We start from the raw sequence: 18,349 nt of genomic DNA on the forward strand, positions 1-18,349 counted from the left end.
GACAATAAAAAAGGAATATATTATCTGGAGTGAATGGTGTCTGTGCCCGGAGCAGGATTTGCTCAGTCTTCTGACTTGTCTTCTTCAGCATAATATCTGGGGCCTGTGTTGTTTGAGGAAGCCACATCCTCCGGGGATGCAGGTCCTGTAGGGTCAGTTCCTTCATTTCTGGTACTGGCTTGTTTCCCAGCCATGTCACGGTGTGGTTTGATGCATCACGCTGGAATCCAAAGAGGACCTGAGGGGGTGTGGACACAAGCATACCCTCTTCCCCAAGTTAACAGTTCATTCGGACAACATCGTACATTGCTGTTTACATCTTTCAATAAAACTCCAGGTTTTATGTCTTGAGAGGTTTCAGCAAAGTGCTTTTCTACAGTTGATTGAAATTTATCATCTAAATTTAGAAAATTAAGGTTAAATAAGACTTGTGCCAATAGTGTTGCAGGGTCTTTACTCATACTCCCCCTTTTTTATTTTTTGAGCATATTTTTAAGGGTTGAATGGGAACGTTCTACTATGGCCTGTCCTTGGGGGTTATATGGGATGCCTGTGGAATGTTGGATGTTCCAAGTGTGAGAAAATTGTTGAAATTGTAAGCTGGCATAAGCTGGACAATTACCAGTTTTAATTTTAGTGGGCTGTCCCATAAGTGCAAAAGTTAAAAGAAGATGTTTAATGACATATTGAGTGGACTCTCCAGGAAAGGCATGGGTACTAATTAGATGAGTGTTGGTATCAACGGACACATGTACATATCTTAGTTTTCCAAATTCAGGGATGTGTGTAACATCTATTTGCCATACTGATTAGGTTCTAATCCTCTAGGGTTAACACCTGTTGAAGGAGGGGACATGCCTGTGAGCTGGAAATCCAGGCATTGTAGGATAATTAGTTTAGCCAGTCTCCGGGTAAGTTGAAATTGTTTAGATAAGTTTCTTCAATTTTGGTGGGAAAATTGATGTGATTGGGTGGCTTGGTCAAGCAGTGATGTCATAACCTGAAGGTCTGCTTGATTAAGCCAATGGGCCAGGCAGTGAGCTGTGGGCTTGAATGGGTATAATAAAAATAGGATGTGTATATTGATCTAACAATTGCTGAAGTCAGAGAAAAAGAGCACACAAGGTGGGCTCCAGAGTGGACTTAATTAGGGCTGTCTCAAGGTTCTGCAATAAAAAGTAGGCAGAATCACTAATAATATTGAGGGGCTGAGCAGAAACAGTTTCCAAAGCCAATATTAAGGCCCAAATTTCAGCTTTTTGAGTGCTAGTAAACCTAGATCAAGTGAATGCATTATGTGGTCTCCACCAGACTGCTGCCTTTCCATGTTTACCAGAACCATCAGTAAACAGTGTCAATGCATTAGGTATGGGGGAGTGAACTATTTTTGTAGCAAGATCACAGGAGTATGACATAAGAAATGAAGGAGTTTTATCAGCAGGAAGTACATGCTCTATTTGTCCTGCGTAATCAGAGAGTGCTATTTGCAGATCCATCGATAAGGACAATAATGCTTCGAGTTGCTTTTTACTTAAAGGAATCCTGATGATATCAGGATCATAACCTAGCAACTGATTGCATCATTCTATATGGGTAGCTTTTAATTGCTCCTCAACAAATTTATGAGCCCTTTGTAATTTCTGTCCCTTTAGAGGTTATTATTTTATTTAAATTGGATTTGGAGAGAGTTATGTTAAGGTTAGAAGAGAAATAACAATAGTGGCCATTATTAGGTCTTTTAAATTTTTAAATTTTACTTAGATCTTAGCAGAGAATTATAATCTGGGATGTCACTTGCATACAAGGAACACATGAAATTTTGCTCTGGGCTGCCTGTGGAACTGGAGAGCTGAGAAGGCGGGTCCCAGGGCGGTGGCCATGTTGTGCCCTCCTAGTCGCTGCTTTTTGTTTGGGCTGTGTTTTTTTCTGTGCTGCTCCCTACCCCTGCCACCAGTAGGGCTGCTGCTGGCTGGCAGACATTCCCGTGCATGCCTTCTGCCCCTCCCTAGCAGGCCAGCTCTGGCACGCTGGGCCTGGCTTCTGGTGGCCACCGCCACTGTGCAGGCTGAGCTCTTGGGAGCAATTGCTGGCTTCGCGTTTGTGAGCTTACCCACCGCTGAGCCTTTCCTTCTACCTACCGCTTGCTTGGCTATGCAGCTCCAGCCTCTAATGACTTTTCTTATCTTTTTATAAATGTTAAAATAAATGGGTTTATATACCTGATTGCCTTGTCAATCTAGCATTACCAGGCAGGCTAAGAGCTCCACTTCCAATGCTGCTTGCTTAAGACAGTGTCTTATAGCTGTAGCATATCACTTGCCTCTTTCCCAATTCATTGGAGGAGGGGGTTCAGGCAAGACCTCCATTTCCTCTTTGTTATTTTGGTCCAGTGATAGGGGGGCTGAGGGAAAAGGAGGTGGTGAGGCAGGTGACAGTTCCTTCTCCTTCCCCATTTTAGGCTCTTCTGTGTATAACGGAGTCAGGGCCACCCTAGCTAAAGCCCATAGCATTAGAGATGATACTGGGACCCGTTGCCGTTGCACATGATGTTGTTTAAGATTTCTCCCCACTTGTTCCCAGAGCTCTACATCTAGTATCTAGCCCCAGCTCCTGCTTAGCTAAGACATGGTGTTACATTAGGTTAGAGAGAACTATACCAAGGACCAAGTTTGCAAAGCTTGCTATTAGACCAAAAAAATAGTTCTAATAGATAAAACACACATGAAAGTCACAGTTGCTTCATTATTTCAACAACACAGAGGGCTTTTCATGATTGGAAAGAGTATCATGAGGGCTAATGATGCAAGATGAAAATTGTTTACATTCAATTCAACAAGCATTGATTGAACACATCCTATGTGTTGAGTTCTAGAAAGATGCATATTAATACGGTTCCCAACCTCAAAGAAATCATAGTACTAGAAAGCAGATAAACATATAAACAAATAAAATATAACATTGTGATATGGTTTGGCTGTGTCCCCACCAAAATCTCATCTCGAATTCCCATTTGCTATGGGAGGAACCTGGTGGGAGGCAATTGAATCATGGGGGTGGGTGTTTCCCATGCTGTTCTCATAATGAAAAAGTCTGTTGAGATCAGATGGTTTTAAAAATGGGAGTCTCCCTGCAGAAGTTCTCTTCTCTTGCCTGTCACCGTGTGAGACGTGCCTTTCACCTTCTGCCATGATTGTGAGGCCTCCCCAGTCACGTGGAAGTGTAAGTCCAATAAAACTCTTTCTTGGTTATGTCTTTATCAGCAGTGTGAAAATTGACTAATACAATAAATTGGTACTAGTAGAGTGGGGTGCTGCTGAAAAGATACCCCAAAATGATGAGACTTATGAGATGTGGTGATTTTAAAAAGAGGAGTTTCCCTGCACAAACTCTCTTTTCTTATCTGCTGTCATGTGAGATGTACCTTTTCCCTTCTATCATGATTGTGATGCCTCCCCAGCCATGTGGAACTGTAAGCCCAGTAAACCTCTTTCTTTTGTAAATTGCCCAGTCTTGGGTATGTCTTTATCAACAGTGTGAAAACAAACTGATACACATAGTGAGGCCAGAAAATTGTCAAAAGCATCTAGATAGAAATTACTGGAACTAGAATTCCAGGGTCATGTAGAAGATTATTCTGTGTCCTGAATCATAGAAAATTTCATGATTCTTCTGTTGCCCAGTATGCCATAAGTGTAGGTGATAATATATTTTAGACTAACATAAAAATTTTAAAAACTGTTTATATAAGCTAAGCCTCCCTTCACATTTAAACATTCCTCACTGTCCCCTATTATACTATGATGGTAACATTCTAAAATAAGCAACAGGAGCAATTCTCAAGAAAGATAGGAGCAGCTGGCTGTAAGTTACCTCTTGCCCCTAATTTGAAAGGTTTCATCCTTGAATATCTTATATGTTCAATTTGTAAACCTCTTATATTCACATACTCAGCAGATATTTAATTTATGCCTACTACATGCACGTGGTAATCAGTGTTGGATATACAATGATGAGAGTGCACTGTCCCTCTTCTCATGGAGAGCAGCACTGACCAATCAATATATAAAAGTCCCCTTGAGTCAAAGCTTCTGTATTTCTCAGTGACAGGGATATTCCTGAGAACAAGTGTCTGCATCAGTATCCAGTCCTCAATAAATTAGGTGAACATCAGAATTGCATGAAATCCTATAGAGCACAAATGTTCAGGTAAATTACCTCTGCTCTGATTATGTAACTATGTACCTGTTCCAAAAGGGCTCTGTAGAATCTTTTCCAACAATAGGTAATGCTTAAAAACGATATTCAGAGAACACTTAAGAGAGGAATGCCAACCAAATTGTCTTCCGCCGAAGGATCTTTGACCCTTGAACTGGATGCTTAGTCTATCTTATGTCAATTCTACTTGTGTACCAGTTTCCATGCCACTGAAATAGTACAAGTGATTAACTATCTGGGGTGTCAGTAAACAATTATTGATAATATGCTGTGTGACGTAGGAAAAGTAGTTTTCTAAGATGAGAAGGAGGCATGGTATTTCAGTTAGAAAAAATAATATATGGAAACATGGCATTGTGAGATGGCACAGCACTTATAGAGAATTAGATGTTTGGAATGAAGGAAACCTAAATTGCAGAATTAGAAGAAGGTGAGAATGAGATAGTCAAACATAAGCCTGGAAAGGAAGGCAGAGATCAGGTCAGGAGGAAATTTGTGAGCTTGTGCTTTGTTCTGTAGTTCATGGGAAACTAGATAACAGCCTTAAATAGAGAAAAGAAGTAATATTATTTGAATTTCTGAAAGTCGCTTTAGTTGCCAAGACAAGTTTTGGAAGACTTGCAGAAGGCAAGTTAGTAATGAGTGAGGTCTTGAGGAAGAGATTCCAGTTAGGAAGCTTGTTTTAGTAATCCAGGTGATAGAGGGATAGCCTGAACTAGGACATAGCAACTGAGGTAGAGGGGAAAGGATGGGTTTGAAAGGTTTGGGAAGGGATTGGCTATAGACATTGGGGATGAGAAAAGAAATCAGGGGAAGCTTTAGTTTTCCTACTAGTAGAATTAGGTGGTATGCAGGGTATGATATATTGGCAATGAGTTTTATTTATGCTCTTCTTTATTCCCTCCTATATTGTAAGGGCAGAAAGGCTAAAAACTACATTTTCCAGATTCCTTTGCGGTGACGGTTCTGGGTTTGATTCAGGTAGTGTGAATAAGATGCACTCACAGGACCCCTGGAATTTGAAGGTGAGACAGAGGCCTTCTTTCTATTGCTGTGCTGGCTGGTGACAATAGTTAAATATATATGTTTTCAGTAGCAGATGGCAATTTCTAGTGTCTAGTCATGAGCTTTGAGGGTGTGAGGCAGTTGTGTGGCAGTAGTTGTGGTAGCAGCAACACCAGCAGCTACCTGATTAAATTGCAGCTTGGGGCAAGGGGGTGTGATCTTGAAATCCAAATTGTCCAGGGGTGGATTCCTTACTTATGTTTCTGTCTAGCAATTTTTTAAGTACACAATTTCCTGTGCTAAGTCCCCTTCTGTGTGAAATATCTAGAATGGTTTCTGTTTCTTGTGCTGAAGCTTGACTGGCATGGTTGGGAATCAATATCTTGCTGTATTTGATATGTGGCAACCGTCTCTACTAAGTTGCTGGTTATGTTCATCAGTCACTGAGTATCTGAAATTTTAACCTTTGCAGAGAATTAAGCTGAGATATTGAAACCTATGTAGGTCAATATAGGTGAAGTGTCAATTAGATCAGCAAAAACGCTTAAAAATTTAGAAAATACCATGAGATTCTTGTCTTGCCATGTATTATACACTGCTAATAAAGATATACCTGAGACTGGATAATTTATAAAGGAAAAGGTTTAATTTACTCACAGTTCCACATGGCTAAAGAGGCTGCACAATCATGGCAGAAGTCAAATAGAAGCGTCTTACATGGCAGCAGGCAACAGAGTGTGTGCAGGGAAACTCCCATTTATAAAACCATCAGATCTCATGAGACTTATTCACTATCATGAGAACAGCATGATAATGACCCACCACCATGATTCAATTACATCCCACCAGGTCCCTCCCATGACCTGTGGAAATTATGGGAACTACAATTCAAGATAAGATTTGGGTGGGGACACAGTCAAACCGTATAATTCCACCCCTGGTCTCTCCCAAATCTCATGTCCTCACGTTTCAAAACCAATCATGACTTCCCAACAGTTCCCCAAAGTCTTAACTCATTTCAGCCTTAACTCAAAAGTCCATAGTCCAAAGTCTTATCTGAGTCAAGGAAGTCCCTTCCATCTATGAGCCTGTAAAATCAAAAGCAAGTTAGGTCCTTTCTAGATACAATGGAGGTACAGGCATTGGGTAAATAGAGTTGTTCGCAATGGGAGAAATTGGCCAAAATGAAGGGGCTACAGATCCCATGCAAGTCCAAAATCCAGGGGGCAGTCAAATCTTAAAGCTCCAAAATTATTTCCTTTGACTCCATGTCTCACATCTAGGTCACACTGATGCAAGAGGTAGATTCCCCATGGTCTTGGACAGATCCACCCCTGTGGCTTTGCAGGTTACAGCCCCCTTCCTGGCTGCTTTCATGAGCTGGTGTTGAGTGTCTGCAGCTTTTCCAGTTGCACAGTGCAAGCTGTTGGTGGATCTTGCATTCTGGGGTCTGGAGGATGGTGGCCCTCTTCTCATAGCTCCACTAGGCAGTGCCCTCATGGGGACTCTGTGAGGAGGCTGCAACCCCACATTTCCCTTATGCACTGCCCTAGCAGAGGTTCTCCATGAGGGTTCCACCCCTGCAGTCCACCTCTGCCTGGACATTCATGCATTGCCATACATCCTCTGAAGTCTAGGTGGAGGTTCCCAAACCTCAATTTTTGACTTCAGTGCACCCACAGGCCCAACACCATGTGTAAGCTTCCAAGTCTTGGGGCTTGCACTGTGTGAAGCAGTGACCTGAGGTATACATTGGCCCCTTTTAGCCATGGCTGGTACACAGAGCCCCAAGTCCTGAGACTGCACAAAGCAGCAAGGCCCTGGGCCTGGCCCAGGAAACCATTTTTTCCTCCTAGGCCTCCTGACTTGGGATGGAAGGGGCTGCAGTGAAGTCCTCTGACATGCCCTAGAGACATATTCCTCATTGTCTTGGCAATTAACATTTGGCTCCTCATTACTGTTGCAAATTTCTGCAGCTGGCTTGAATTTCTCCTCAGAAAGTGGGTTTTTCTTTCCTATTGCATAGTCAGGCTGCAAATTTTCTGAACTTTTATGCTCTGCTTCCTTTTTAAACATAAGTTCTAATTCCAAACCATATCTTTGTGAATACATAAAACTCAGTGCTTTTTAACAGTACCCAAGTCACCTCTTGAACACTTTGCTGCTTAGAAATTTCTTCCACTAGATACCCTAAATCATCTCTCTCAAGTTCAAAGTTCTCCAAATCTCTAGGGTAGGGGCAAAATGCCACCAGTCTCTTTGCTAAAATGTAGCAAGAGTCACCTTTGCTCCAGTTCCTCATCTCCATCTGAGACCACCTCAGCGTAGACTTTATTGTCCATTTCATTATCAGCATTTGGGTCAAAGCCATTCAATAAGTCTCTAGGAAGTTCCAAACTTTCCCACATCTTCCTGTCTTCTGAGCCCTCCAAGTCATTAGGAAGTTCCAAACTTTCCCACATTTTCCTCTCTTCTTCTGAGCCCTCCAAACTGTTTCAACCTCTGCCTGTTACGCAGTTGTAAAGTCACTTCCACATTTTTGGGTATCTTTACAGCAGTACCCCACTACCCAGTACCAATTTACTGTATTAGTCTGTTCTCATGCTGCTAATAAAGACATACCCGAGACTGGGTAATTTATAAAGGAAAGGAGTTTAATTGACTCACAGTTCCACGTGGCTGGGGAGGCCTCACAATCATGGTGGAAGATGAAGGAAGAGCAAAGACATGTCTTACATTGCAGCAGGCAAGACAGTGTGTGCAGGGGATCTCCGCTTTACAAACCCATCAGATCTTGTGAGACTTATTCACTATCATGAGAACAGTACAGGAAAAACCTGCCCCCATGATTAAATTACCTCCCACCAAGTTTCTCCCATGACACTTGGAAATTATGGGAGGTACAATTCAAGATGAGATTTGGGTGGGGACCCAGCCAAACCATATTATGTATGACCCACCAAAACAAAAAACCCTGGTGGATGAAGAAATAAAATGTTAAAAATTGAACACATAATCATGTTCACTCCACAATAAGAGAATAATCCCAGACATAAAATGGGCCTCAAGTTGTCACCCCATTTTAGGAAACAGTCACAAGCTAGCCTACCTTCTCAACCACCTCCTTAGATATTCCTGCCCCGTAACTCTATATAATCAGAACCCATAGCTATTCTAAGGGCAGACCAGAAGGAGGAAATTTCATGCATCATGCTTCTTTTTGTTCGAGGTTTATGGGGAGGAGAAAAGAATGAGTATGTCTTCTTCACCTAGATTTGCCAAAATTTATGCAAAAGAATGCACCTCAGTGGCGACTTTTTCCAAGCTGCCTTCTCTCAGAAGCCCTGAAAAGAAGTGGGACCAATGTTTTTTCCTACCCCTGGCAAGAATAATGAGTGTTCCAGAAGCTGTTAAAGGTTATGAAGTTACCTGAGTTTTCCTGCAGGGGGAAACATCCTCCAGTTTATGAGGAATAAAATATCTATCAAACCGTACAGCATCAGCAATCTGGCTTAGTAAAGACTGTGCTTTTTAAAAATAAAAGTTGTGTGTGCTTGATTCCTATACTATTTTTATTTAGTGAAGGATAATCCTGTGCCTTTTTTTTAATAAAAAAGAGGAACTTTAAACGGATATGTGTTATCTTAGATAACTCCTAGTTGACCCTTGTATAGTATTTATTGCATGTATAGTTCTTGGATGGCCTGCATCCTCTGTGAGCATAACTGGCCACCTACTATAACTTGTTATTAAAATTGCAGAGCTAGAAAGAGTGACTAGGATCTGAAGTAAAGGCTAAAGGAATGAGTGAGATATTCAGAAAAGAATAGGGTAGGAATTACTGTTCCTTCATGCATTCACTCAATCAAATTTATTAACTGCGTCTCATGTGTGAGACACTGTGCTGCGTGCTAGGGATACCAAAGTGAATAATGTTTTTGACTTTGAATTCGAAGTGAAAAAAATTAATGTTGGTCGGTAAGCATTGTAAACATTTCTTTTCAATTTGATTTTTACAACTTTATTTTTCAGAAAGGTAAATGGGTCATATTGTTGTCATCTGACTTTGCCTTTGAGCCTAGAAAGGAGAGATCAGTTTTACTTTCTTTATGGTATTTTACCTGGTCCTCAACCACTTAATGGCAATACCCAGAGGACTTTGCCAGATCTTCACTTTCTTTAACTTTTCTGCATCATTTAGTGCCATTTCTTAGAAGTCTTTACTTGTATGCAATTTGCAAAGTGGTTACACAAGTACTGTTTTATTTTTTTATTATTGTACTTTAGGTTTTAGGGTACATGTGCACAATGTGCAGGTTTGTTACATATGTATCCATGTGCCGTGTTGGTTTGCTGCACCCATTAACTCGTCATTTAGCATTAGGTATATCTCCTAATGCTGTCCCTCCCCTCTCCCCCTACCCCACAACAGTCCCTGGAGTGCGATGTTCCCCTTCCTGTGTCCATGAGTTCTCATTGTTCAATTCCCACCTATGAGTGAGAACATGCAGTGTTTGGTTTTTTGTCCTTGCGATAGTTTACTGAGAATGATGTTTTCCAGTTTCATCCATGTCCCTACAAAGGACATGAACTCATCATTTTTTATGGCTGCATAGTATTCCATGGTGTATATGTGCCACATTTTCTGAATCCAGTCTATCATTGTTGGACATTTGGGTTGGTTCCAACTCTTTGCTATTGTGAATAGTGCCGCAATAAACATACGTGTGCATGTGTCTTTAGAGCAGCATGACTTATAGTCCTTTGGGTATATACCCAGTAATGGGATGGCTGGGTCAAATGGTATTTCTAGTTCTAGATCCCTGAGGAATCGCCACACTGACTTCCACAATGGCTGTACTGTTTTTTAATCCTCCTTTCAAGTTCTCTAATGTTAACAGTTCAGTGAAGCTGAGTTACAGTGAAATTACGTGAAATGACAAATATCACTTCTCCCACACCTAAGCATGTTATCAAAGGTATTATTATTACTATATAGATCTTCTTCATGGGACCTCTAGCTATCTAGTGGGTATCTAAAACTCAACATATCTATAACTTGAGTAAACATGACTCTTATCTCTTAAGTCAATTATTCTTTTTCCAAATGTGTATAAGCACTAAAGTACCTTCATTCTTCAGGTCTCTGAGGTTTAAAATCCTGATCCTCTTACTTCCATCAGTCACAAAATCTTCCCTTTTCACTTCCAAATGTATTTTGCTTTATTTCCATCTTGTTGACCTGCTGCTGACACTCTCTAGAGCCTGAAACAATGGTTCAGGTTAGTTCTTGCCTGGACAATTGCAGTAGCTTTCAAATTGAGCTTGATATTGAAGTCTTTTTTTCTTTAATAAACAAAGCTTATAATTACATATTGTTGGTGAGTGTATTTTTTATTACCTATTTCCTTGAAGGCAAGGAAGGACCCATGTATATACAGCACTTAGGATAATACATAAAAGTTTCTCAATAACTGTTAGTTGAATGAAAGTTGGATTGATGAATGCTGCTATAATAAATCTTCCTGGATGGGCACAATGGCTCATGCCTGTAATTCCAACACTTTGGGAGGCTGAGGCAGGTGGATTGCTTATGCTCAGGAGTTACAGACCAGCCTGGGCAACATGGCAAAACTCCATCTCCAAAAAAAAAAAAAAATTAGCTGAGCACGGTGGCACGTGCCTGCGGTCTCAGCTACCTGGGAGGCTGAGGTGATGGGATCACCTGAGCCTCGGTGGTTGTGGCTGCAGTGAGGCAAAATCACACCACTATACTCCAGCATGGGTGACAGAGTGAGACCCTGTCTCAAAAAAAAAAAAATAAAAAATAAAAAAATAAATCTTCCCAAAGCCTAGTTCTGAATATATCAACCTTGCCCCAAAGCTTCCACAGCCCACCCAGGTCTAAACTCCGTTGTCACTGTCTGCCCTACACCTATTTTTCCAGTTGTTTTTGACAGGGATCTTTGTTTATAAGGCACTTAAATTAATGAAAACTAGTTTAAATAAAAACGGGCATCTATTTTGGGAAGTTGCAGATGTATGTATCTCACAGAATGTGATATGCAAGAGCACATAATGCAGGCTAGTCTCATGAGGGATTATAACCAACTGTAAAGAAACTCATCCAAAGTCAAGGTTCCATCTCTCCTTCACCTAGTCTCTTATCTGTGCTTTTCTTTTGGTGTCTGCTTCATTCTTCACCTTTTCTGTGGACTGGCTTTCATTCATTCACTAATTCAATAAATTCTTATAGAGTAATACTATGTGCTGGGTACCGTTCTACACTGTTCTAGATAGAGGTAAAAAGCACAAATCCCTGCCCTCATGGAGCTTATGATCTAGTTGGAGAGAAACCTAATTAATAACCATAGAAATATACTGTCAGGTAGGTGCTTTGAAGAAAACAGGGATAAGGAAAAGTGAGCGAAGAGTCATATAGGAGGAAGGGTGACATTTGAGAAGATAATTGAATAAGGAAATACTGAGCTCCAGTGACGGATCAAGGTGGGAGTCTAAAGGTACAACCATTTTAGCCCAGAGAAAGATAATAATGAGGCGCCATTCAGTGCCAGACTTTCCTGTGGTGTTGGCACAAGATGTCAGGCCTGCACTTCCCTTCCTTGCATAGGTATTGAGCCCAAGGTCACTCCTTAGTAAACATTCTAAACACTAACCTCTACCGCAGAGTCTGCTTCCTAGAGCCTACTACCTACTCTTGGTTGGTACCAAGAGTCTGCAGAGAAAGCAAGTGATAATATTGAGATTTGGAGCCAGACCACTCCCTGCTGAGCTGGCAACAAAGGCTCCATCTCTGGTAGATAGAGTGCGAATAGCTCCTGGTACCAGCATATGCTGCAACTGTTAAAAACTAACAGTGTAGGTGAATTGGGATGATATGCTGGTAAAAAGGAATATGGTCACTGGTGCAATGTATCAACTATTTGAAAGTAGGGAGGAAATGTAAACTTTAAGAACAACAGAATTTGATGGCTGTAGGTGAATTTGATGCATGCTCTAAAAATTATGAGAAGCTGAAAGCATTTAATAGCAATTGAAAATCAAATGTGAAAGCCAGAGGACCTATATATCTTACAAAGAGGCTCTCATCTTTTGAAGAGGGTAGATCAGATAAAGCTGTGGACTCGCCCAGGACTTAACTGTCAGAGTAACTCAGCTCCAGAAAGGGTTAAACTACTAACCTAGGCAGGTGGGCTATACAAAGGTAAGAGCCCCCTGGTTGAGACAGAATGGAACCCTGACATATAGACTGGTGACATCTCAGGGGATTCCCTCCATCTCCAAATCTTGAGCACCCAGACTCCCCTGAATTAACCCCTCTCCATGCCTGGAGACAATGCAAAGGCCGCTCTCCTCAAAGTCAGTGTATTCCCCACCCCTACTCCTCGACCCACCCAGGATCTTCCCCTATGTCTCCTCCTGGCCTTGAGGCCTGGACCTAGAGTTAAGTCTCAGCAGAATCCAGCTGGCAAGCTCTGGGCCTAATAAGGGAGGAAAGGGAATACACCTCAAAGGCATTGCAAGACTGAGTCACCACGTATCAGCAAAAGACAAGATCCTATAAATGGGAAAGGATTCTAAGGGTGCTTGGTCTGTCAAGGAGGCTAGCATATAAAATTGATGAATACAGAATTTATTGATTTGTGAGCATTCTTCTGCAATACAAGATTTGATACCCCAGGAAGGATCCCAGAAGATGGTGTGAACTCAATACCAGGATGGTTGCTACCAGGATGGGTGCCAGGGCGCTGATGCACAAGCTGAAATGTGAAAAAGTGGTGGCAAGTAGCCAAGCCAAGGGAGGTTGTGGGTGGCTGGCATTGGGACAGGGCAATGTTAGGCGGCTTCTCCTGAGTTGTTGGCCAGGCCTCACTGCCCTTGCTGCTGCTCAATCACTGCTGCAGACTGTCCTGTGCTCCTCAAAGAGTCTGCTCCTCAAACTCCTACTCCCCAAGGCACAGCATTTAAGCTTCTACGAGCTTTCTACCTCCAGAAAATCTCATCCTTTCCTTATATGCATGTGGTGGAAGTAAATATAAATCTGCTTTAAGATTGTTTTTAAATAAGAAACCTAAGAACACCCCAGTGGTTTTCTCTAAGCAGCAGATGTCCTGGTAGGAATTCAGACCTGAGCATCCAGAGGTTATCTTAAAAATCGTGGTCTATTGCCTCCTTGTCCTCCATCAGCTCACCTTCCAATGAATATTCTAAAACTTAATCTCTTAACATCTCTCCTTAAATATATTATATGTGAGAGAACAGAAGAAGGTTTTAGGCTAGATATTCATTTGTTTAGAGATTTCAATGTGAACAGTCTCTGAAAGTATTAAAAAAAAAAAGGGCCTAGAAATAAAAGATACAACTCGAAGGCCTGTGGCTGGAGCATAGCGTGTGATGATTGCAATGGCAAGGTATGAAGCAGGAGAGCCAAGCAGGGGCAGATGATGCCAGGTTTTATAAACCAGGCTAAAAAGTCATAACCTAGGGTAGTAGTGAGCAAAAGGGGGGCTTTATTCAGAGCTGCATCATCGTCAAGTTACACCTTTTTATAGTCTGGAGAATAACTTTGAAAGGGGGGATTTTATTGAGTACATTTTACTTGGTAACCTTAAATATTTATTGAAGTAAACATATATATAAAATATTTATAAAAGTAAATAAAATGCTTATGAATTTCAAAATACATATTTAATACATCATAAATTGTATTTTATAAGTGAAAAAATAATATTTATTAAGTCCCTTTTAAATATAAAACATATGTTAAGGCACTGTTCATTTCATCTATATACATCTCACATATCATTTCATTGCCCAGCTTAAAATTCCACACCTCATAAAACCTTTGCTGACTCTTCCAGTATTTTTTGATTATTGTTATGAACTCTTAAGGTACTTATGTATGGCATGCATTGAAAAAGCTTTTGGTGGCATGGTGGTTCACATCTGTGATCCCAGCACTTTGGGAGGCCGAGGCGGACAGATCACTTGAGGCCAGGAGTTCAAGACCAGCCTGGCCAACATGGTGAAACACCGTCTCTACTAAAAATACAAAAATTAGCTGGGCATAGTGGCACACTCCTGTATTCCCAGATACTCGGGAGGCTGAGGCACAAGAATCACTTAAACCCAGGTGGCAGAGTTTGCAGTGAGCTAAGATTGGGCCACTGCAGTCCAGCCTGGGCAACAGAGCAAGACTCCATCTCAAAAACAAAAACAAAAACAAAAGAAAAAGCTTTTGGTTATGCATGTATTTCCTTGACAGTTTTCATTATGTGATTTAGACACAGCTTAACAAGATTTGCATTAACTGGATCCCAGCTGGTTATAATGCTGGTCACAACTGGGAACTATACATTTACAAATGGGAGAGCAGTGTTGCTTTTTGCTCTCTAGCATTTCTGATTTTTCATTCTGTGGTGCTTTGTTTATCATTGCATTCCTTTGTTCTCTTGTTTACCTTTTGAACTTTGCTAGAAGCAAAATTGCAAAAATAAAGGTCATGGGTGACAGAGAAAGAAAAAACAGTTATTGAATATGTGGATTAGAGATCAAAGGAGGAAGATTTTACAGCTGCTTTTATCAGTTTTAATCCACCAACTTACTGTTTTTAACTTGCAATAACAGCATGTACTTACAGGATATTTTGCTTTAAAAATGATGTTTTTTAGTGAAATTTCTGCAGGGTTAACGGTTTTGCATAGTGAGTCTGAAGTTGTCTAGCTGAACCTGCATCTCTTTAAATTAATAGTGTTTACACATTTTTTTGATATCTTAAGGTTTCTTAGGACCTTATGTGTGTAATTATAACAGCATATGCCACACACCACTGTGATAAAGTATGTAATTGTTTAATGGTTGAAATATTATTTACTGAATGGGATTTAAAAGTCCTCAAAGGATGGTAACCCGATGAACACTTACTTGGATTTTCCTATTGCTTAACAAAATCCTAGGCACACAATAGGAGGAGGGAGGAGGAAAGAGGAGGGGAAGAGATCCAGTATCAAGTGTTGACTGATTAAAGTCCAGTTTTAATGGGCTTTAGTTAAAAAGCTCTGAGATTCTTTTCTCAGCTTGGTCTATTCTGCTATTAATACTTATGATGGCATTATAGCATTATTGTTGTATGTTTTTCAGCTCTATCAGGTCGGTTATGTTCTTTTCGATCCTGGCTATTTTGTCTGTCAGCTTCTGTATTGTTTTATTGTGATTCTTAGCTTCCTTGGATTAGCATTTTAAGTAAATTCACTGGCAGAGGAAATCAACTTTGTAATTGCTTTTCTAAACATTTCGTAGACCCAAGAATTCATAGTAACAGACCTCACAGCAACTCATGTGGACATGCAGAACTTGATAATGCATAGAAAATTTCCTGTAAGACAGACCCAGGTCAAACAAGGGATTCAGGTAATAGAATTTATAAAAAACACAAATGGAGGGAAGGCTTTCCTAGATGTCATAGTTACTCTGGGCTCAACCACTTTATTGGAAAAAGCTAATTTGATTTTTTTTTACCTGATTTTATAAATAATCATATTGTTCTTACTTGTAGCTTGATGTAATGGGAAAAGAAAGCATAGCTCTAATACTTAGTCAACAAAAAGAGTCAAACTCTGTAAAATATTTGAAGAGATTTATTCTGAGCCAAATATGAGTGACCATGGCCCAGGACACAGCCCTCAGAAGATCCTGAGAACATGTGCCCAAGGTGGTCAGGATGCAGTTCATTTTTTTTTTTTTTACATTATAGGGAGACATGAGACATCAATCAAATACATTTAAGATATACCTTGGTTTGGTCCAGAAAAATGGGACAATTTGAAGCAAGTGGGCTTTCAGGTTATAAGTAGATTTAAAAATTTTCCGATGGCAATTGGTTGAAAGAGTTATTATCTATAGAAAGGAATGTCTGGGTTTTAAGAGGTTGTGAAGACCAAGTTTTTGTGATGCAGATGAAGCTTCCAGGTAGCAGGCTTCAGAGAGAATAGATTGTAAATGTTTCTTATCAGACTTAAGGTCTGTGTTGATGTTAAATGCTGGTCAGATTTTCCTGAATTCCAAAAGGGAGGAGGGCATAATGAAACATGTCCAACACTATCCCTTCCAGTAATGGACTGAACCAGCCTTTCAGGTTAACTTTGGAGTGCCCTGGCCCAGAAGAGGGAGTCTATTCAAATGGTTGGGGGAAGAGGGAGCTTCAAATTTTATTTTTGGTTTGAACTTACCAGCAGGGTGATGTAAGCTAAATTACTTAATATCTCTGATTTAACTTTCCACATTGGTAAAATGGGAAAACTAGTATTCCATAAGTTAATGCATGTGAAAGCACTCAGCACTGGCGTATAACTAGTAATAAACAACACTAGATTGCTGGGTAACAAGCTGAAATTATTAATTCAGAGAGCTTTCCATAAGTTGTATCAGATAACCAATTACTGAATGCTATTTAGAGGCAGTATTATAAGATGAAGAGAGCAAATTCAATCAGTTGCACTTCGTAGCACCTGTGACTGCTACTTAAACTTCATGTACCTCAGTTTCATGGCTTGAAAACTGAAGATGAAAAGTCCTCCCTTGCAGTGAGGATTAAATCATTTGTTATATGAGAAGCATTTACAACAGTTCTTGTCAATGGCAAACACTCAATAAATCTTGGTGAGCATTAAATTACATATAAAGGTTATGCTAGGAGTTGTAGAGAATAATAACTCTCAAAGATGAATGTGATTCAATTCTTTTTTCAAAGACTTTATAATATATTGCATACGGTGGAAGGCCTCATTCTACGTTAATGAATTAGCATTGCATGCAAAACCACCCTTACCCAATTCCAAAATACCTTCCCATTCTCTTCTACTCCTACATTTTCCATTGCCTCCTACATTCCTTGAAAATAAGAACAGAATCACACACGTCTTTCAGAATTGTCCTTTACGACTCCCAGTAATGTGCAATAAAAAACTTCTAAAAGTTCTCTGTGAGCAGGAAAATAACACAGTCCATTTTGTGCTTAAGGAGCAAAGCAAATCTCTGTGCACAGAGAATATGAGAAGTTGGAGGAAAGAAGAGCAGTTAGAACCCATCCTAGTTGTCTCAGTGGGCAGACATTGTTAGTTGCCTACCCACACTTTGTTTTTGCTAATAGTACTCTGATTTTGTTCAGATAGCTGGTAGTCTGAGGTGAATCAGGAAATGTTGGCTTGTGATTGGTTTAGGGAATAGTCCTACAACCTACTTATGGCCAAGGAGGCATAGGAGAGGTTTGTTGGGTAGGCCTCCTGGAAATTGTTTCCTAGCCCAGAGAAAAAGATTCATTTGAGGAACTGCCTCTTTTATGTTTTGAAGTTGCTATCCATAGGTGGTTCCTGGAACATCACCTGTCCTGTGATCATGAGGGGAGTCAGTGAGGATAACAAGCTGAGGTGCTGATTGATGTATTTGTGTGTGAATATTACTTATTGCCAGAATGAGACAGAGCTCATCAACAATTCTATTTATATTATTCACTCTTGCAGATTTTATCGGGGGAACCAGCCCCCAATATTTCAACATAGTTCTTTTCTATCTTCCCTGTGTGTTGGCCAGTCTGAGAAATAAAGGGAAGGAGTACAAAAGAGGGAAAATTTTAAAGCTGGGTGTCCGGGGGTGACATCACATGTCGGCAGGTTCCGTGATGCCCCTTGAGCTGCAAAACCAGCAAGTTTTTATTATGGATTTCAAAAGGGGAGGGGTGTACGAGTAGTGTGTGGGTCATAGAGATCACATGCTTCAAGGTCAATAAAATATCACAAGGCAAATGGGGGCAGAGTGAGATCACAGGACCAGGGCAAAATTAGAATTGCTGATGAAGTTTCATCTCCCAGTGGGCATTCATTATCATTGATAACATCTTATCAGGAGACAGGGTTTGAGAGCAGACAACCAGTCTGACTAAAATTTACTAGGCAGGAATTTCCTAATCCTGCTAAGCCTGGGGGCACTACAGGAGACTGGGGCTTATTTTGTCCCTTATCCACAACTGTATAAGACTGATACTCCCAGAGCGGCCATTTTAGAGAACTCCCCCTGGGAATGCATTCTCTTTCTCAGGGCTGTTTCTTGCTCA

The sequence above is a fragment of the Nomascus leucogenys genome, chromosome 7b, assembly GCF_006542625.1.
Source record: "Nomascus leucogenys isolate Asia chromosome 7b, Asia_NLE_v1, whole genome shotgun sequence".
Taxonomy (NCBI): Eukaryota; Metazoa; Chordata; class Mammalia; order Primates; family Hylobatidae; genus Nomascus; species Nomascus leucogenys.